This window comes from Jaculus jaculus, unplaced genomic scaffold (genome assembly GCF_020740685.1).
Source record: "Jaculus jaculus isolate mJacJac1 unplaced genomic scaffold, mJacJac1.mat.Y.cur mat_scaffold_160_1_50273_arrow_ctg1, whole genome shotgun sequence".
Classification (NCBI taxonomy): Eukaryota; Metazoa; Chordata; class Mammalia; order Rodentia; family Dipodidae; genus Jaculus; species Jaculus jaculus.
Genome location: NW_025423422.1, coordinates 20,097 through 42,218, shown reverse-complemented (window position 1 = coordinate 42,218; position 22,122 = coordinate 20,097).

The window sequence follows — 22,122 nt, the reverse complement described above, 5'->3', positions numbered from 1 at the left end:
ATCAAGGAAATTGGAAGAATCATCAGGGCATACTTCCAAAACCTCTACTCCACCATATTAAATAATACAGAATAAATGGTTGGATTCCTAGACACAAACCACCTACCAAGACGAACATCAGAGCAGATTAATCTCCTAAACAAAACTGCCATATCCATGGAGACTGAAACGGTGTTAAAAAACCTCCCAAAAAAGAAAAGTTCATGACCAGATGGCTTCTCAGCTGAATTCTATCAAACCTTCACTGAAGAATTGAAACCAATTTTTCTAAAACTGTTCCACATAAATCAGAGACCAGGGAATTCTCCCTTGACACCTTTTATGAAGCTAGCAACACCCTAATACCAAATGAGACAGATGCAACAAGAGAAGAAAACCATAAGTCTATATTTCTAAAGAACTTAAATACACAGATCCTAAATAAAATTCTTGCAAACTGAATTTAACAACACATCATTATCCACCTTGAACAAGTAGGCTTCATCCCAGGGATTCAGGGATAGTTTAACATAAGGAAATTGGTCAATGTAATACACCACTAAATAAACATAACCATAAGAACCACATGACTCATTTCAATTGATGCAGAGAATACCTTTGACAAAAAACACTGGGATCAATGATCAAAACATGGAAAAATGGGAGCCCCACTCTCACCAGTGCTCTTCAGCATAGTACCACTGCTGCAAATCAGTAGCTTTTCTATGTGCAAAGGACAAATATACCAGAAAGAAATCAGCGAGGCTATTCCCATCTTTCAATATCAACAAAAATCAAATACCTTGGAAAAACATAAACCAAGAATGTTTCAAGACCTATATAATGATAACATAAAAAACAATTCAAGAAATAAATAGAGGAGGAGATCAGAAGATGAAAAGTCTCCAATGCACCTGGTAAAGTAGAATTAATATAGTGAAAATGGCAATTCTACCAAAAAAAGCAATACACATATTTAACACAATACCTAATAAAAATATTCAGCACCATTCTTCACAGAGATTAAAAAAATGATCTCAAAATTCATATAGAATGGCAGAAGGCTTCAGATATCTAAACAACCTCAGCAAAAAAAAAATAAAAAAAAACTGATCTATAGCTATATTGCAAAGTCATAATGACAAAAACAGCATGGTAGTGGAACAAAAATAGAAACATAGACCAATGGAACAGAATTGAAGACCTAGGCCTTGGGTGAAGTAACTACAGCTGTTTGATCTTTGACAAAGGTTCCAATAATGTAGACTGGAGAAAAGACAGACAGCATTTTCAACAAATGGTGTTGGACAAATGTGTATGACCATAGGTAGAAAAAACGAAATTAGACCCACTCAGTTTGCCTGTACACAAAAATCAAGTCCAAGTGGATTAAAGGACCTTAATATAAGTCTTGAAATTCCTCAACTACTGCAAGGAAAAAAAAAATTGGAGGCACTCTATGATATAGAACTGGGAAAAGACTATCTAAAGAAAACCCCCAGTAGCCCAAGAAATTAAACAAGCACTCAACCAATGGGATCTCATGAAGCTGAAAAGATTTTGCACAGGACACACCAGGAGCAGAGCCAGTAGGTTACCAATGAATGGGAGAAAATCTTTTCCAGCTACAACCACTGACAGAAACCTAGTATCTAGAATCTACAAAGAATTAAAAAAAAAAAAACCTAAACAATAAAAAATCAAACAACACATTCCAAAAGTGGGGCAGAGAACTAGATAGGGTGTTTCAGAGGAAGAATTACAAATGGCTAACACACACTTAAGAAAATGTTCACATCCTTAACCCACTAATGAAATGCAAATTAAAACGGATATGAAATTCCACCTTACCCCAGTAAGGATAGAAAACTAAAACAAAATCAAATGAAAACCTAAATGCTGTCTAGGATGGGGAGAAATAGGAATACTCATTCACTGTTGGTGGGAAATAAACTGGTACAAACCACCGTGGAAATCAATATGGAGACTCCCTGAAAAGGATGAATATACAGTTATCAACAGGACTCATCGTTATTCCTTTTACTGGGCATTTACTCTAAAAGCTCCACATCTCAGTTCAGATATATTTTGCTCAAACAAGTTTTATAGCTACATAGTTCGTAATAGCTAAAAATTGGAATCAACCCAGTTGCCCATCATTGGATGAATGGATAACAAGATGTGGTATATCTACATGATGAATTCTACACAGAATTAAGAAAAAAAATTGACACAATGAAATATGTTGAAAAATGGTCAAACTTGGAACAGATCATTCTAAGTGAATTCACACGATCACAGAAAGAATCATTTCATGATCTCATTCATCTGTGGTTCCTGACCTTGATCAGCCTGAGTGGCTGACATACCTGAATAGCATCTTGAGGCTTGGACAACAGGGTGTGTAGGGCTTGTGGGAAGGGCGGGAGGGGAACACAAAACTGAAAACAATTTGAACTGTTACCATAGAATCGTATGTTCTGGAAGGCAGACTAAAAGGTGGAACTATCAAGAGGATCTTAGGGGAGCACATGACCAAAGGGCCCTGGAAAGGGTGAGACAAAAACCTAACCTTAAATTTCCTTGTTTCTTTTTCTTCTCTCTCTTTCTATTTTTGTCTTTTCCCTTGGTGCTGGCCTGTAATTCCCTGTACCAGTTATGTGGTTTACATCCATAATGAGCTGTTGATCACAGAGACTTACTAGGTCTGAAAAACATAAGACACAATTCTGTCAGAGCACTTGCTTCCCCAATCAGAGATTAATGGTTAGACTTACTGCTGAAGACACCCTATGTTGTCAGCACAGACCATCAAGAGACCTGGTTGGAATCTAGAAGAGAGCCAGTTCCAAGACACTTATCCCATCTAGTGCTAGAAGGTGCTACATGAGCTATGGGGGGAAAGTGGCTAAAATCTATCCAAGCAACTCAAAATCTAAGCAAACCTCAGAAACAAATAATGGTGACTTGATACTCACACAAGAGCAATACTAGCCCACTGCCATGGTGAGTAAGCATCTGCTCTTGGATTAGCTAACAGATCTGCTCAGTGGAAAGGAAACCATATCTGGAACTGGAAAACAAGTCAGAATCATATGCAGATAATGATTCTACTTTCCATTGTCAAGTTTCTACTAATCTTGGGCTATAAGAGGGTCTACCCACTTTAAAATTCTCTCTAAATTAATAATGGTTATCCATTTAACCTGTGCTGACTTTACTTTCTGTTGGAGAATCTGCTTCTCTTTTTAAGATGAGAAGTGGACCTGAGGAGATAAATGACCAGTCCACTCTTACCCCAGCCCCAGCTGAAGCCACAGAGGAACTGGGAAATGAGCAAGAGTGTTGCTTTCCTTTGAATCTGATATCAGCACAAGGGTGAAGGAGATAGACACTGAAGACACTCATACCTACCAAACACGGATACAGAGGCTCCTAAGCTCCCATTGCTGAAGTAGAATTTAAATGATCCCAGCATGGCTCAGGGAATTTTGTGGAAGAGGGGGTGGAAGCCTGCCTCTTCCTGCACCCCCATAATGCATGACCCACAATCCCATGAAGTTCACCTGCATCCTCAATGAGAAAGGCCTCTTCAGAAAAGGGCAGGGAGGAGGGAAAAGGATGGTGCCAACATGTTTTGTTTACATACTAAATATGTGCATATCTAATAAAATTTTAAAAAGATAAAACAAATAATAACAATCACAATAATAACTTGGGAATAATGGTTGTGTTTCACTGCTTGAGAGGTAGTTGGTAAATTATCATTGAAACAAATCTCTTACCCTGTGTAAGAGATTTTCTTTTAATAACTTAGTATCAGGTAATTTTAGGGAGGTGGAAAAATGATACAGGAACCACAGTGAAGGTCATCTAGTCATATTTCCAGAAATGCTGAATGCATGAGGGAAAAATAAACTATTCAAACCTGAGTGCAAAATCATGAAATTATTATTATGCAAAAGAAAAAGTCATTCTGTATCCCAGGAAAAGCAAGGATACCTCACACCTATTTCTTTTGCAAGAGAGAAAAAGGAAATTTTATGTTCAGTGTATACCGTTATATTTTTTTTAATTCGTTTTTTCAATATTTTTATTTACTTATTTGAATGAGAGAGAGAGATAGACAGACAGATATATCGAGAGAATGAGTGTGTCAGGGCTTCCAGCCAATGCAAACAAATTCCAAGACATGTGCACCACCTTTGGCATCTGGCTTTACATGGGTCCTGTGGAATCAAACCAAGGTCCGAGACTTTGCAAGCAAGTGACTTAATGGCTCGCATTACATGTATTTATTAATAAAGCTTAGGAAATTATCACCATGACTCTGAACATGTGTGATTAAACCAATTTAAATCTTATTCATTGGTTCTAAAATTTCTAGTTTGAAAGCTTGAGAGGTAGCTTGTGAAATGGTTATTACCCTTGTCAACCTGACATGATGGGAATCACCATGGAAACAAAATCTCATCTGGAAGCAAATTTAGATTGATTAGCTTAATGGGGATGGGAAAACAACACCTTAACTTTGGGAGAATAGAAGAAACAAAATGAGGAGTATAAAAGAGGAGAAGAGGCTGAGACATGGCATTAGCGGTTTAAGACACTTGCCTTTGAAAATAAGGACCCAGATTTGATTCCCCAGGACCCATACCCATGTAAGCCTGATGCATGTATCTGGAGTTTGTTTGCAGTGGCTGGAAGCCCTGGTGCATCCATTCTCTCTCTCATAAATAAAATAAAAAGGGGAAGTTTTTCTAAGAAAAATCATTAATCAAATAGTGGAGGTATGTACATCATCCCACCAGTGGGAAGGTAAAGACACAAAGATCCGTGGAATTTGACTCGCCAGAGAGTCTAGCCAAAATTGGTGAGCTCTGAGTGAGAGAATTGGTTTCCAAAATAAATGTCAGGTGTGGTGCAGCATGCCTTTAATTCCAGCACTAGTGAGGCAGAGGTAGGAGGACCAACCTGGGCTAGGGCTAGAGCAAAAGCCTACCTCAAAATAGCAAAACAAAAAATATTTAAGGTGGAGAACAAATGAGGGACATAGCTGATATTGTCTTCAAGACTCCCTGTGCATATGCACACGTGCACACACACACACACAAACACATGAACCCAAATGCATAGAAACACACACACATATGCAAAAGAAAGAAAGAAGCTAAAATGGGTCTCTTTCTCTTCCTTTTCATGCATATTTTTCTGGTCCTTTTTTAAAAAATTATTTGCAAACAGAGACAGAATGGGCACAGCTTCTAGCACTGTAAACAAACTCCAGATGCATTCACCACCTTTACTTTTGGCTTACGTGGGTGCTGGAGAATTGAACCTGTGTCTTTTGACTTTGCATGCAAATGCCTTAGCCCTCTTTTCCAATATTGCTCCTTTTATTTCTGCTATTCTTTCTTGCCTTTGCTGACCTCTATTCCCCCCTCTTCTGCTTTTCGCCTTCCTCCTTATTCCTCCTCATCCTTGCTCTCCTCTCTCTCCACCTCTTTTTCCTCCTACATTTCTTTTTCTATTTGTCTTCCTCCTCCTCTTCTTGGTTCTCTTCCTAAATTCATTCTACAATTCCTCTTCCTCCTCATCCTTTCTTCATTTTTTTCCTCTTCTTTCTCCTCTTCCACTTCCTGCTTCTCTTCCTAAAACTGGTCTTTCTCCAATTCCTCCTCCTCTTTGTTTTATTTATTTATTTATCTATTTATTTATTTATCAGAGAGAGACAAACACATAACACAGAGGCAGGTTGAGAGAGGATGGGCACACTACAGCCTATAGCCTCTCTAAACGAACTCAGACACACGCACCACCTTGGTTTATGTGGGTACTGGGGAATTGAATCTTTTGGCTTTGCAGACAAACGCCTCAACCACTAAGCCAGGCCTCCAGCCCCCCCACCTGCTACTCCCATGACTCCATTTATTCTCTCCATCTTCTCCCTGATTCTCTTTCACTTTCTCATTATCTTCCTAAAACTGGTCCTTCTCCAATTCCTACACCTCTTTACCTTCACTTCTCTTCCACTTCCTACTTCTCTTCCTAAAACTGGTCTTTCTCCAATTCTTCCTCTTCTTTGTCCTCTCTTTTCATTTCCTCTGCATCTCCTCCTTCTTCCACATCCCACTCTTCTTCCTCTTTCTCTTCCATTTTTCCTCCTCCTCCACTTCTTTTTTCTTCATTTTTCTCTTCTCTTCTTTTTTTCTCCTTTCTCCTTCTCCTTCCCCCCCATGATCCTAATCATCTCTTCCTTTTCTTCTTTTTCTGCTCCTTCTCTTACTCTCTCTCTTCCTCCATTTTCTTCACTTCTCCTTTTTTTTTTATCTTCTTCCTCCTACTCTTTCTTGTCTTTCTCTTCCTCCTTGTTTTCATTTCCATCCTCTTCTTGCTTTTCCTCTTCTTATTCCTTTTGCTTCCCCCTTTCCTGCTCTTTTTCCCTCCCCTCTTCCTGTTCCTGTCTTCCTTTCACTGTCCCTTCTAAGCTTGCTTTGCCTTCTTTCTCATCTGCTTTTCTCCTCCAACTCCATAGGTTCTCTTGCAAATGTGATTCTGTTTCTGAATTTTCTCTCCCACCTCGGCCATCAGCCCAGACACTGACCATCACATCCATCTTTCTGTCCATGACAGGGTCACTCACCTCTCACCTGCTCCTCTCACAACCTACACAATCCATCCCCTCATTGCCCCTCGCCTTCACCAAAATCATCTCATCTATCTGTCCCCTATTGCTCGACTTGTCATTTGCTCCTTAAGATGCTAGGCTCAAAAATGTCAGGTTCAATTCTCTAGGACCCACGTAAATCCAGATGCACAAGGTGGTACATGTGTCTAGAGTTCATTTGCAGTGTCTGGCAGCCCTGGCACACCCATTCTCTGTCTCTAACTCTCTCTCTGGCTCTTTCTCACTCTCCACATATATACATATATGGAAATCACTTTTTATAATATTAGGGATCATTTGTAATTGTCAGATACCTTTTAAAAATTACCTTAATTTATCACTTTTATATAAAAAAGTTTTATTTTAAATAAAGTTGAATACATTTGCCGCTCCTGTTGTTTGTATAACTCTAGAATGTTCTAGACATTGAATTTTTTTTTAATTTTTTTTATTTGTTTTTATTTATTTATTTGAGAGCAGCCGACACAGAGAGAAAGACAGATAGAGGGAGAGAGAGAGAATGGGTGCGCCAGGGCTTCCAGCCTCTGCAAACGAACTCCAGACGCGTGTGCCCCCTTGTGCATCTGGCTAACATGGGACCTGGGGAACCGAGCCTCGAACCGGGGTCCTTAGGCTTCACAGGCAAGCGCTTAACCGCTAAGCCATCTCTCCAGCCCGACATTGAATGTTTTGATTGACTTTTCTTTTTTTTCTTAATTTTTTATTTATTTATTTGAGAGCGACAGACACAGAGAGAAAGACAGATAGAGGGAGAGAGAGAGAATGGGCGCGCCAGGGCTTCCAGCCTCTGCAAATGAACTCCAGACGCGTGTGCCCCCTTGTGCATCTGGCTAACGTGGGACCTGGGGAACCGAGCCTCGAACCAGGGTCCTTAGGCTTCACAGGCAAGCGCTTAGCTGCTAAGCCATCTCTCCAGCCCTTGATTGACTTTTCATTCACTGTCCAAGTGTTCAGCATTTTTTCCTGTGCTGTGGCAAGATATATTAACATTGTATCCCATGTTAATGAGTACCTGAACTCAGGTCTTCATACTTTGACAAGTGAATGATCCATTGAACCACCATCCCCACACAGGCATGTATTATTATTATTACTGTTATTATTAAAGATTATCAAACATTATAATTATCATTAATGATGACCACTAATTTACCAAAAACGTCCAAAAGGAAGACTTGAACAATTATTTTATAAAAAACTATTCTGACTTATTTGAGAGAAAACAGCACAGCCTTGTGCCATTCCAGCCATGTGCACTACTTTTTGTGTGTAGTTTTATGTGAGTGCTAAGGAATTGAACCAGGCCTGGCAGGCTTTACAAGCAAGTGCCATTAACCATGGAGCAATCCTCCCAGTCTCTCCTCACTATAAATTTTATATTCAAGTGAACTAAGTACCTGCCTCTAAGTATTAACAGGATTTCAAAGGTCAGGCATGGGCCTGGCATTTGAGTGAACCATATACTAAAAGCCATGTGGGTGACTAAGATTTTAATGGATGCTTTTCCAAGTGAAGGAATGAGTTGAAAGCCTTTAATTAAATAACAGGGGACTGAGTTCAAACTGTGGCATTGTTCCTTCCCAGATGAAGAAAGTGTGACTTCTTTTCTAGGAGAATTTCCAGCAGTCATGGGAGTCAGAGGTACTTCTCAGAGAAGCAATTACAGAGAAAATACTAACAGATCACCAAGGGAGAAGAAAGCTACCAATACCCTAAAGAAGAAGGGAAAAGCCCACAGTTGTTTGATGTACTTTGACGAGGACATGGTGGTGGTGCACACCTTTCATCCCAGCACTGGGAAGGCAGAGGTAGGAGAGTCATACCAGCCTGAGACTGCAGATTGACGGCCAAGTCAGGATGGGCTAGAATGAGATCCTACATTGACAAACAAATAAACAAACAAGAACAAGGGCAAAGAACCTTCAGGGACCCTGTAGGCATTTTTTTTTCCTCCTCTCTCTTGTTTGAGAGATGTTCTGGTTAATGTGCACCAGGCTGGCCTTGTATTCACAGCCCTCCTGCTTCAGCCTCTCTACTGTAGGGATACAAGTGCCTGCATCACCATTCCTGGCTACAGGTGTCCCTTGGGTGGGAGGGGAGCTAGAAGTTTAACCCTTTGTCTTATTTTTGCTCTTTTCAGAAAACAGGAAGGCAAGGTCTCACTGTAGCCCAGGTAGAAACAGAATTTGCTCTACAGAAAAAGTTTGGATTCAAACTCACAGCACTCCTTCTGAATCAGCCTTTATGAATGCTTAAAGTTGTGAGCCAGGGCTGGAGAGATGGTTTAGTGGTTCAGGCACTTGCTTGAGAGGCCTATGGACCCATATGTGACTCTCCAGATCCCACATTAGCCAGACAAAGGTGAGGCAAGCACAGGGTCTCACATGCCCACTGGGTGGCATAAATCTCTGAAGTTCAAGGCCCTGGCATGCCAATTTCTCTCTCTCTTTCCGTGTGTGTCCTCCCTTTTACTTTCTCCAAAATAAAAATAAATTAAAAAACACAAAGCAATTATATTGAATGATGCAATTAAAAAACTGACACTCCAGGGCTGGAGAGATGGCTTAGCAGTTAAACGCTTACCTGTGAAGCCTAAGGACCCAGGTTCAAGGCTGCATCCCCCAGGACCCATGTTAGCCAGATGCACAAGAGGGCACAGGCATCTGGAGTTCATTTGCAGTGGCTGGAGGCCATGGCATACCCATTCTCTCTATATCTGCCTCTTTCTCTCTCTGTCTCTGTCTGTTGCTCTCAAACAAATAAATAAATAAATAATTTAAAAAATACTTTAAAAAAACTGACATTCCAAAGACTATGGTTTGAAAACTAAATACTCTAGAATATTCAAACATATTTAAATTTATTTCTGATTTGATTATCATATAAGTGGCATCCAATGAGTGAATGGGAAATTGAAAGAGGCATACGAAGAAAATGAAAAGTAGGAGGAAGAAAAAGAGAACAAGGAGCAGTGGAAAGAAATGATGAAGCAGAAGGATGAGTACAATGGGGAAGATGAATTCATGTGTGTTTTATTTTTGTAAGGAGATAGAGAGCAAGGGATAAGAGAGAGATAAAGAGACAGACAGAGGCACCAGGGCCTCCAGCCACTGCAAATGAACTCCAGACTCATGTGCCACCTCATGCATCTAGCTTTATGTGGGTCCTGGGGAATCAAACCTGAGTTCTTAGGCTTTGCAGGCAAGCACTTTAACCCCTGATCCATCAGTACAGCCCACATTCAGATTTCTGTTTTGATGTCTCAAAGGAAGGATCTGTGGAAGCTTGTGGGGAACCAAAGATAAATAAATATCTTGCCAGGAGCACACACTTAGTTTCTCAGGCCAATGACAATTATAGGCAAGCAAAAATTCCAAGAATGTTACAGGTTTGTTGGCCCACATGTTAATAGAAACTGATGGAGCTGTAAAAGGTGGGTGGTGGCTTCTTTGCATCCAGAAATCATCCTGTTTTCTTTTTCCTTGTCCTATATATAATGATTATCTCAACACTGGATCCTATCTCTTTTTCACAACTATGGCTGCTAACACAGGAATCAACTCAGGTAATCCTACACTCTGTGATCTGAGGGATACAACAGATTTCCCTTGCTGTTTCTTGGATCATGCTATTTACTTTTTAAATTTTATTTATCTATATATGAGAGCGAGAGAGAATGAAAATGGGTAATACAGGACCTCCAGCCACTGCAAATGAACTTCAGATACATGCACCATCTTGTGCATCTGGCTTATTTGGGTCCTGAGGAACTGAACCTGAGCTCTTAGGCTTTGCAGGCAAGTGTCTTAACTGCTGAGCCATCTCTCTATCCCACTGTTTACTTTTCTTATTTTTACATGACCATAGAACTCTGTTAGAGGGCTGGGGCTATAGCTCTGTTAGAAAAGGGCATGCCTAGCTCACACAGAGACACATAGTACATATACCTTGTATGATAACACTCTTAGTATTTGAGTGGCAGAGGCAAGAGGATCAGAAGTTTGAGGTCATTCTGTACTACATAGCAAGTTCAAGGACAGCTTATGTCACATATTGCTTGGGGCTTCTCAAAGGCCCTGTTTGACTTCACAGTGGCCTCTGCAGGCCACACTGTGACTGGTATATAAATTCCTTTCCAAATATCACTTGTCATTTTGCTCCAACCAGAATCCATCCTTCAAGACTAGAGGTAGTGGCACACACCTTTAATTCCAGCACTCGGGAACACAGGTAGGAAGATTGTGGCCATGAGTTCAAGGCAAGCCTGAGACTGCATAGTGGATTTCAGCACAGCTCAGGCTAGAGCAAGACCCTACCTTGAAAAAACAAAAATATACAGCATAATCCATCTTTTTTCCGGAAGCCTAGAGCTTGTGGAATCTGTCACTCTCTCGTTGGGGCACTTGTAATTCTGCCCAGGACTTTGACATGTGCTCCTTACTCTAAGCTTCTATAGCTGTGTGGTCTCAACATTATTCTTTTTGCGGGGCAGAGGGATTTGAGGTAGGGTTTCACTCTATCCTAGGCTGACTTGGAATTCAATCTGTGGTCTCAGTCTGGCCTCAAAATCATGGTGCTGATCCTTCTGTCTCAGCCTCCCAAAGCCAGGGCTGGATTAAAAGTATTGGCATCCTCTTGTGCACCTACTAAAAGGTTAAAATAGGGTCATCCCATGGGACAGCCAGAACACTCACCTGCTACAACCTCCCAAGTGGTGATTACAGGCATATACCACTACACCCAGCAAAAAACTTTGTCTTTAAAAATGGGGGGGGGGCTGGAGAAATGGTTTAGCGGTTAATGTGCTTGTCTGCATAGTCAAAGGACGCAGGATCTATTTCCCAGGACCCACATGAAGCCATATGCATAAGTTGGCATATACATATGGAGTTCATTTGCAGTGGCTTGAAGCCCTGGCATGCCCATTCTCTTTCTCTCTCTCTCTCTCTGTCTCTCTGTCTCCCTCTCCCTCCCTCCCTCTCTCTCTCTCTCTCTCTCTCTCTCTCTCTCTCTCTCTCTCTATATATATATATATATATATATATATATATATATATATATATCCCTTCCCCTTCAAGTAAATAAATAAATAAAATATTAAAAATACTTATTTTCCTGGGATGATGGTGGATGCCTTTTATCTGAGCACTTGAGAACAAAGGTGCTGTAGTCAGGTTTGCAATTCTTGTAGAAATCATCCAACCAAGAACAGCTTGTGGGAAAAAGGGTTTATTTTGGCTTACAAGCTCAAAGAAGGACCTCCATGATGGCAGCAAAAACTATGGCATGAGCATAGGGTGGACATCACCCCCTGGCCAACACAAGATGGGTAATAGCAACAGGAGAGTGTGCTAAACACTGGCATGGGGAAACTGGCTATAACACCCACAAGCCTGCCCCCAACAGTACATTGCCTCCAGAAGATGTTAATTCTCAAATATCCATCAGCTGGGAACCTAGCATTCAGAACACTGAAGTGTATGGGGTAAACCTGACTCAAACCACCACATTCCTCCCTTGACCCCCATAAACTGATAACCATGCATGATGTAAAATGCAGTGCATTCATACAACTTTAAAAGTCCCCAAGTTTTTATCAATTCCAATGATGTTCATACATCCCCATAGTCCAAAAACTTCTAACTGAGCCATAATACCAAAAGTAAAAAACCCTCAAAAAACACATAATGGCACAGAATAAGCATTCACAGTAAAAAAAAAAAAAAAAAAAAACAAAACATGGCATTAAACATTGCAAAGAAATACTCAAGCAATACATGATTCAAACAGGACAAACACCAAACTCTGTAGCTCCAAGTCCAACAACTCTAGCCAGTGATAAGTCTCTAATTTTAAACAACAACAACTCTCTGGAGTTCCAATTCCATCCCGCAAGCTAGGCTACTCATGGTCCTGGAAAACTTCATCTGGGGCCAGCATCTCCACCCAGGTCTCCACTGCAAGCCACGCTTCATCCTCACAACCCAGGTGGTCTCCATGCAGGCATCCAGCAAACCCGCTTCACATGCCCATGGCCATTTCCAAAACACAAGACCGTGTTACAAACTCAATGACCCTATTTCTTGCATTTCTTATACTCTACAATACCAGGTAGGGTATGAGAAGCTTGTGGGGGATAAAAGAGGTTTATTTTGGCTTACAAGCTCAAGGCGGAAGCTCTACGATGTCAGGGGAAAATGATGGCATGAGTAGAGGGTGGACATCACCCCTGGCCAACATAAGGTGGACAATAGCAACAGGAGAGTGTGCAAACACTGGCATGGGGAAAGCGGCTATAATACCTGTGGTGGTCTGATTCAGGTGTCCCCCATAAACATAGGTGTTCCGAATGCTAGGTTCCCAGCTGATGGAGATTTGGGAATTAACACTGCGTGGAGGCAGTGTATTGTTGGGGGCAGGCTTATGGGTGTTATAGCCAGTTTCCCCATGCCAGTGTTGGGCACACTCTCCTGTTGCTATGGTCCACCTTACGTTAACCAGCAGGTGATGTCCAACCTCTGCTCATGCCAATTATCATATATATATATCAATGGCATATATATTAAAAAGGGAAATTAACCATCACAAGTTATAAAGGGACAAATAGTCCTCTCCCTGCACTGAACCCAGAAAGAACAATTCAACAGGAAACCTTTTAATAGTCAATTGGGCATACAGTACCTACCAACATTACTACTCTTCCCACCACAGATAAAAGACAGTAATGAAGTCCGTGTCAATGATTATAATAGTTAAATGAGAGAAAAAAAAAACTCTCAACATTAATGTATAAACCAGGATTAATGAAAGAAGAAGTTAGGGACAAATACAGCAGGATTTTATAACAGTATATTTAGGGCTGAAGGGAGTGTTCAGTGATTATTGTACTTGCCTGATAAGCCAAAGGACCCAGGTTCCATTCCTCAGGACCCATGTAAGCCAGATGCACAAGGTGGCTTATGCATCTGGAGTTTGTTTGCAGTGGCTGGAAGCCCTGGTGTGCCCATTTGCTCTGTCTCTTTCTCTCTGTGTGCCTCTCTTTCTCTCTCTCCCTCAGATAAACAAATAAAAATTTAAAGTATATTTAGTTTCTTTGCATGGATTTTTGGGCATCTCTTGAGATGGTTGGTAAAACTGAAGTGGGAAGAATCAATTGTGAAGTTGCCTGAAGACATAAAAGGTGCTGAACTGAGTAGTAAGCCTGTCAATTACAGGCTGAGTAGAACAATGAAGTTTACAAGGGACCACTGTCAACTGAGACCACTAAAATCATTTCCCCCCCGACAGTGTTCTCAGATCAAAAATCAACATTTTAAAGGCTTCCCAGCTTTACTGGCCATGGTGGTGCAGACATTTCATCCTAGCACTTAGGAAGCAGAGGTAGGAGAATCATGACCATGAGTTCAAGGCTAGCCTGAGATTATATAATGAATTCCAGGTCAGCATGGGCTAGAGCAAGACCCTACCTTCGAAAAAGAAACAAACCCACACAAAAAAATGACTTTTCAGTAATGAAAGAGTAAGAGGTTGGGAAGAGCTTACAATAGAAATGGAGAATTTAGTCAAGATAAAACAATAATGATTATGGCTGCAATAATAATAATAATAAAGATGATGATAATAAAGCACTCATGATATGTTTCTCACAAATTAAGGAATTTTTTTTTTTTTTTTTTTTTTGGTTTTCGAGATAGGGTCTCACTGTTGCTCAGGCCGACCTGGAATTCACTACATAGTCTCAGGGTGGCCTTGAACTCATGGAGATCCTCTTACCTTTGCCTCCCAAGTGCTGGGATTAAAGGCGTGCACCACCATGCCCGGTAGGAATTTTTTTTTTAAAGCAGGGCTTACAGATTGCTTAGTAGTTAAGCACATGCATGTGAAGCCAAAGGACCCAGGTTAGATTCCCTAGTATCCATGTTATACAGATGCATAAGTTGGTGCATGTGTCTGGAGTTCATTTGCAGTGGCTGGAGGCCCTGGCGTGCCCATTCTCTCTCTCTTTCTCTCTCTCTCTCTGACTCTTTCTCTCTCTGTTGCGCTCAACTAAATAATAAAAATGAAAACAGCGTTTAGAAAAGCAAAATCCATCCGTCAACCAGCCTATCACATCTTCTGGGATAATTGCAGTGATTTGTGATACCTCAAAATTCTGTGTTTAGACATGTGAACTTGAAAGTTTAGAGGGAAAAAGTAGTGAATGAAAGTAGGAGGGAAAGATGTCAGAGAAAGTATATGAAACATTAGAGAAAAATAATACATGTCAAGTTTACTAATGCATAAGGGGAGAGAAAAAGAATGTTAAAGAGATTTAAGTGGGCTGGAGAGATGGCTCAGTAGCTAAGGCATTTGTTGCTTCTGAAGCCTAATTAAAGGGGTTCAATTCCCCGGTACCATTGTAAAACCAGATTCACAAGGTGTAACATGTGTCTGGAGTCCCTTTGCAGCAGATGGAGGATCTGCAATGCCCATTCTATCTCTCTCTCTATATATATATCTTTCAAGTAGGTAAATATTTTTTAATTTAATTTATTAGTTTTCTTTTCAGCAAATACAGACACTTTGGTACCATTGTTTAGGCTCATCCATGATCTATCCCCTCCCAATGGACCCTTCTTGTTGATGTAAATGGGTCGTGCATTGTGGAGTTAGCCCACAGTTATTGGTACGATAAATGTCTCTGCATATCATGACCCAACATGTGACTCTTAAAAAGGTCTAATTAAGAAAGTATAGCTACAACATCATAATAAAACTATGAAGCATGTAAGAGTATGTATATATTATATATATATATATATATGTATATATATATATATATATATTCTATGTATATAGAAAGCACAAAATATAAAGATAATAAAATATAAAACACCACAGGAATTAAAGGATAGCATTCATAGAAATGACAGACTTCAGACTAAAAGTAATTTCAGAAACAAAGAAACAGAAAAGGTCCAATCATACAAATTATATATTGCAGCTTGCCGCAAATTCACTGTAATGTATATACTACATTGATTATCTCTAGCCCAAACATCCAAAATAAAAAACAACCCAAAATCAAAAACACTTTAAGCAACATGAGGCATTAAGAAAAAAATATCCACAAAATGAAACATGGTTTGATGCACAAATTATTTGAAATGCCTGTAAAACTATTTTCATGTTATGCATATAAAAATCAAATTAAAATTTTTAGATTCCAGTCCTACTGCCAGGATATATCATTGTATAAATATATACAAATACTCTTGTATCTGAAAAAAATACCCCAAATTCAAAAGACTTTAGGACTTATATAATTTTTGATAAGGGATATACATTTGGAAAAGGGTGTATGTTTCTGTGAATAGCTGCCAAACTCAGAAAGAAACCTAACAAAATACAATACCCTTCTGGGCATTATGGTGCATGCTTTTAATCCCAGCACTGGGGAAGCAGAGATAGGAGGATCAAGGCCATGAGTTCGAGGCCAGCCTGAGAGTACATAGTGAATTCCAGGTCAGCATGCATGGACTAGAGTGACACCCTACCACAGAATACAAAAAAAAGAAAGAAAGGAAGAAAGAAAGATAGAAAGAAAAGAAAACAGCTATACCACTCATAAATAATACTTTACAAAAACTGCACGAGGGCTGCAGAGGTGGCCCTGTGGACAAAGGCACTTACTTGGCAGCTGTGAGTTCAATTCCTGACCTTCCATGGATATACAGACACTAAGTTGCACCTCTGTTTCTGATCTCAGTTTTTCACAAGAGCAGTGAGAGGTGGGATCAGGAGAATTCCAAAGATCATGGTCCCCATAGGGTAATAAAAAACCAGAAGTAGACTGGAGAGATGGCTTATCAGTAAAGGAGCTTGCGTGCAAAGTCAAAGGACCCAGGTTCAATTCCCCAGTACTCACATGAAGACAGCTGGACAAGGTGGCACATATTTCTGGAGGTTGTTTGCAGTGATTAGAGGCCCTGGGGTGCCTATTTTCTCTCTCATTCTCTCTCAAATAAATAAATATGAAAAAGAAACAGAGATAGGGTTGGAGAGATGGCTCAGCAATTAAGGTGCTTGTCTATGAAGGCTACGGACTCATATTCGATTCCCCAGTACCCAAGTAAAGCCAGATTCACAAGGTGGCACATATGTCTGGAGATCATCTGCATTGGCTACAATGGTGCACCAATTCCCAATCTCTCTCTCTCTCTCTCTCTCTCTCTCTCTCTCTCTCATAAATAATAAATAAATATAAAAACAGAAGATAGATGCTATCTCAGTGAAGGTGGAAGGAGAGGACCTGCACCTCTGACCTCCACACACAAATAATATAAAGTAAAGCCAGCACAATCCTATAGCAATACGTCCATTGACCCTATTTTCTTTTGAGGCAGGGTCTTGCTCTAGCCCAGGCTGAGCTGGAACTCACTATGTTGTCTCTGCCTCCCCAGTTCTGGGATTAGAGGTATGAGCCACCACACCTGGCTCTTTGACCATAATTTAATACACTTCATATATCAACCCTTGCATGAAGCTCCCAGCTTTGAGCCTTTTGTTCAATTGTCACTTCACACTGGGAACAGGTGGTAGAACAGACCTCTCATAGTATAATTCAGGAAGGAAGGAAGGGAGGGAGGAAGGGAGGGAGGGAGGGAGGGAGGGAGGGAGGAAGGGAGGGAGGGAGGGAAGAGGAAGGAAGGGAAAGAAAGAAGGAAGGGAAAGAAAGAAGGAAGGGAAAGAAAGAAGGAAGGAAAGAAGAAGGAAGGAAGGAAGGAAGGAAGGAAGGAAGGAAGGAAGGAAGGAAGGAAGGAAGGAAAGAAAACAAAAAGTATGGGTCTATAGAGATGACTCATTGGTTAAGGCACTTGCCTGCAAAGCTAAAGGACCCAGGTTTGATTTCCCCAGTACCCACATAAGTCAGATGCACAAGGTGGCACACTCTCATTATCTGTCTCTCTAAAATAAATAAAATATTAAACATAACTTAGGAAGATATAAGATGATTATTGTTTTCACCAAAGTATCATGTAATCTGGCTACTACAGGACTGTGGAAGTTTCTCTTAAATGTTGTCCCACCTTTTAGTATGCTTACATTATGAAATTTTCTGGGCTGGAAAGATTGCTTAGTGGTTAAAGTGCTTGCTGGGAAGCCTAAGGACCCATGTTCGACTCTCCAGATCCCACATTAGCCAGATGCACAAAGATGAGTCCAATGCAAGGTCAGACATGACCACAAGGTGGTGCAAGCGTCTGGAGTTTGTTGCAGTGTCTAAAACTCTGGCATGTCAATTCTCTCTCTTTCCTTCTCTCTCTAAAATAACACATAAATAAAATTCTCCAAGTGTGGACCATCTTCCAACATCCATGCCCTTGACAATGATACACACACATCCATGGGAAAGAATATACAGATTCAGCTATTGCTTACAAGTTAACTCAATCCCTAACTCATGCCACATGCATATAAAAAAAAAAATCATCAAGTGGTACCTCATGTGGTGGGCATGTCCCTTTAATCCCAGCACTTGGGAGGCACAGGTAGGAGGATCATGGCCATCTGTTTGAAGCCAGCCTGAGACTACATAATGAATTACAGGTCAGACTGGGCTAGAGTAAGACCCTATCTTGGAAAACATCAATAGCAACAACAACAACAAAAAAAAACGCAAGTGGCTTAATATAAGGATGTCACAGTCTATACCATGCATTAGAGCCCTTGGAAGCAGAGTGGACCTGTAGGACAGATACCTTCATGGAAGATCTATTCATATTATAAGTAATCATCTCAAGTATTTTCCTATTTAAAAATATTTTATTCATTTGCAAGCAGAGAGAGATGGAAATCGAGGGAGGGAGGGGGGAGGGAGAGAAAGGAGATGCAGCGGGGTCTTGCACTACTCCAAACAAACGCCAGACACATGTGCTACCTTGCACATCTGACCTTATATGGGTCCTGGGGAGTCAAAGCTGGGTTCCTATGCTTTGCAGACAACTGCATCACCTCTCCAGCCCTCAGGTATTTTGTTGCATGAACAGTATGCTGTTTATACCACACTACTTAGGAGAATAAAGCTCTTCTCTCCTATCTTGGATCTGACCACCAGTGAATATTTCCATATCAAGTATATATTATGATGCCATGCAGGCATTCCAAAATTGTTTAACATCTTTAATTATGCACAAAATCTATATGATGTAAGCCTTTATTATATAAGTACTTATTGTGAATCAGACAAAAGTCATCAAACAGAATAAATTGGTTTTTTTGTGGATTTTTTTTTATTAATTTGAGAGAGAGAGAGACGCAGATAGATGAGAAAGAAAGTGCAACAGAGAGAAAGAGTTAGGATAGATAAATAGAGCACAAATGGGCTCATCAGGGCCCCAGCCACTTCAAAGAAACCCTAGATGCATGCACCACCTAGTGCATTTGGCTTTATGTGGGTACTGAGGAATTGAATTAGGTCATTAGGCTTTGCAAGCAAGTGCTATAACTGCTGAGCAATCTTTCCAGCCCTGATTTTTTGTTTTGTTTTTCAAGGTAGGGTCTTACTCTGACCCAGGCTGACCTGGAATTAACTATGTAGTCTCAGGGTGGCCTTGAACTTGAAATCCTCCTACCACTGCCTCCCAAGTGTTGGGATTAAAGGAGTGCACCACCATGCCCGGCCCTGTTGTTTTTAAGGCATGATCTCACTGTAGGTCAGGCCAGCCTAGAACTCACAGCCATTCTTACATCTCAGATTCCCCCATTCTGGGAATAAAGTTATGAGCCACCCCATTTGACTCTGAACTATAGTATTTTGTTTAATTTGTTTATTTATTCATTTATTTTGAGGTAGGGTCTCATTCTAGCCCAGACTGACCTGGAATTCACTATGTAGTCCCAGGCTGGCCTCAAACTCACAGTGATCCTCCAACCTCTGTCTCCCAGAGCACTGGGATTAAAGGCTTGTGCTACTATACCTGGATGTATTTTATTTGTTTATGGCTAGAAAAAAAATACACCTAATGAGACTCTAAGACAGAATGGTTTTGGTAGCCAACTTTGCTTTTCTTTGCAATTCTTCTTCTTTTTTTGAGGTAGAGTCTCACTCTAGCCTGGGCTGAGCTGGAATTTACTATGCAGTCTCAGGATGGCCTTGAACTCATGGTCACAATCATCCTACCTCTGCCTCCTACGTGCTAGGATTAAAGGTGTGTGCTCTCACAAGACTCTATTTTTTAACTGATTTAATTGTAACATTGATCCTATTAGCATTCATTGTGACTCAGATAACCCTACCGAATCATTGTAGCACCATCTTTCTGCCTCCTCTTATAAAGCTGGCAATGTTGACATTAATTGGGAATGAAAAACATATTAAAACAGTAAATCATCTGTTTTCCAGTGGGATGGAAGAAGAAAGAAATACGTAACCACTCATCTCATTGTCTCCTCTTTACATTTGGCCAGAAGCCCTTTGGAAAAAAAAAAAAAAAACAACACAAAATTACAAGCTGTTCTCCCCAATAAGACCTCATTCTGAGGCCCTTGAAACTCAAGAACATGTGAAATGTGTCACAAAAACAGTCTCAATGAGCACTGATCAATTTTCTTAGCAGCCCACAAAGATTTGTGGGGCTTTGTGACCCATTCTTCTATGGGGGCCATTATTTGGTTTCAAATTATATTACAAAAGGGCAAAATATGTCTCCTGATATTTTCCTTCAGCCAAAAATTATGGTCAAATTAGGTTAAGGGGAGGGGGCAGGAGTGGTGGTGCCTTTAATCCCAGCACTCAGGAGGCAGAGCTAGGAGGATCGCTATAAGTTCGAGGCCACCCTGAGGATACAGAGTGAATTCTAGGTCAGCCTGGACTACAGTAAAACCCTACCTTGAAAAAAAAGTGTGGGGGTGCTGGAGAGATGGCTTAGTGGTTAAGGCACTTGCCTGTGAAGCCTAAGGAGCTATGTTCCACTCTCCAAGCCATATACACAAAGGTGAGGCAAGTGCAAAGTCACACATGCCTCCTGGGTGGCGAAAGCACCTAGGTTCGTTTTCCATGGCTGAGGCCCTAGCATGCCAATTCTCTCTTTCTCTCTGTCTCTCTGCCTTTTTCTCTTTCACTTTCTGTCAAATAAATAAACAAATAAGATGCTTAAACTAAAAATTTTAAAGCAAATAAAAATAAAATAAAACTTGCAATACTGGACATTCAACAAAAGACTGAAGTCTGGAGACTGCTGGAGTTGGAAACTGTAATAATATTTTTTTTTTCATTTATTTATTTGAGACATAGAGAAAGGGAGAGACAGAGGGAGAGGGAAGGCCAGAGCCTCCAGCCACTGAAAACAAACTCCAGACACACACACCACCTCGTGCATCTGGCCTATGTGGGTGCTGGGTAACTGAGCCTGGGTCCTTAGGCATCCCAGGAAAGCACCTTAACCTTTGAATCATCTCTCCAGCCCCCAGAAGAAATATTTATAGACTTTTTTCCACATTTTTATTCTTTAAGTTGCTTTCATCAGGCATTTTTGTCACAGCAATGAGAAACTAACTGACACATCACCCAGTGTAGACATCTGGTCTCCACACATACAAAACTCATACATGTGCCCATATGTATACATATGTGCATGCATAACATACCTATGTAAAAAAAAAAACACAATGATCTTCTGGGTGTGGTTGTGCATGTCCTTAACCTAGCACTGGGGAGGCTGAGGTAGGAGGATCATGGTCATGAGTTCAAGGCCAGTCTGGGCTAGAGCAAGAACCTACCTTGAAAAACTAATAATAATAGTAATAACAACAACGATAATCTAAGATAAAGTCATCACTTCAGGATAGAACTTTACAACCTCTATGTTCATGACATTTAAGGATCAAGATAACTATTTATGGTGAGGGCAGCCATGTGCATTGTGAGAGGTTGGGTAGGTTCTCGGAGTTCTGCTCTCCAAGAGGTGCACAATGCTTAGTCAGAAGAGGCAAAAATAACTCCAGACTCCAAGCTTCCCCAGAAACCCAACAGCCCCTCTCCAGCTCACATTAGGATAAGCAATTAAAGTGATTGGAAATATTTAACATTTTGCTGGCTTATTTATTTATTTAGAAAAAGAGAGATGCAGCTAGGGAATGGGCACACCATGGTCTCCAGTCACTGCTCTGCAAATGAACTCCAGAAACGTGTCACTTTGAGCATCTGGTTTTAAGTGGGTCCTGGAGAATCAAAATTGGGTTCTTGGGCTTTGCAGTCAAGTACATTAATTGCTGATCCATCCCTCCAGCCCTTGCTAGTTTTCTCGGTAACTTCTGTACTGAAAGATGGGGCTCCATAAGCCATGTGGTCCATGCTGTGTTTAGCACTGAACGATGCTTACAAAAAAGATGCAATCTCCATGAGTTACACATCAGTAGCTATTTTCAGGTCATGACAAACAAAGATAGCCACAGACTTAGATAAAATATCTTCT